Consider the following 880-nt stretch of genomic DNA (forward strand, 5'->3'; position numbering starts at 1 on the left):
GTGCTGTGCTTGCAGGCAGGAGCCTAGCATAACTATACTCTGAGAGGCTCTACCCAGCAGCCTATAAACAGATATTTTGGCCCTTTAGGCAGAGCTTGGGGAGTCTTGTGGAATATTTGGGGAATGGATAGAAGGTCCTAGTGGGGAAAAGAACACCTCAAGAAAGAGTAACAGAGTCAACTAATCTAGGCCCATTGGGGCTTACAGAGATTGAAGCCTGGACTGGACCTAGGCCCCTAACACATTTGTAACTGATGAGCAGCTTGGTCTTCATGTGAGTCCTCTAGCCAGTGGAGCAGGGGTTGTCTCTATGATGGACTCTGTTGCCTGTTTTTAGAATATTTTCCCCTATCTGGACTGCATTGTTTGGCCTCAGTCAAGAGGACGCCCTTAGTCCTGATGCAACTTGATGTACTGGGGTGGGTTTGTAGAGTGGGGAGGCTTTTCTGAGGAGAAGGATATGGGGGAAAGGGGAAAGAGGGTGAGAAGGTGGGACTGGTTGAAGAGGAGGAAGAGGAATGTGAACAGGAAGTAAAGTAAATAAAGACATAAATTTAATTAAAAATAAACAGAATTTGCGTGTCACCCTTGCGCAGGGGCCATGCTAACCTTCTCTGTATCCTTCCAATTTTAGTATATGTGCTGCCGAAGCGGAAAAAAATCAAAGAAAAAATAAAAAGAATACCTGACTCTTATTGGTGGTTGAAGAGGGGAGTAAAGAAGTTGAAACAGAATTTCATTGCTCAGCCTAATTTGATTTTAACTCAATTCTCCTGCCTTGACATGAAAGGTGCTTGGATTCCAGGTATGTTCCTGGTAACATATTGGGTTGTTGATTGTGACTATATTCAGTTTAAAAAATAAAATCTCACACAAAGCC

General features: G+C 43.5%; 1 non-coding gene across 1 annotated transcript; it reads right to left on the minus strand.

The window, feature by feature from the left end:
* Window positions 1-550: 550 nt before the first annotated feature.
* LOC129683065 (U6 spliceosomal RNA) lies at window positions 551-656 on the minus strand. Its single transcript, XR_008721084.1, has one exon. It is a non-coding gene; the product is annotated as a U6 spliceosomal RNA (small nuclear RNA).
* Window positions 657-880: the final 224 nt, after the last annotated feature.

Source organism: Psammomys obesus, unplaced genomic scaffold, assembly GCF_907164565.1.
Source record: "Psammomys obesus unplaced genomic scaffold, mPsaObe1.curated_primary_1811, whole genome shotgun sequence".
Classification (NCBI taxonomy): Eukaryota; Metazoa; Chordata; class Mammalia; order Rodentia; family Muridae; genus Psammomys; species Psammomys obesus.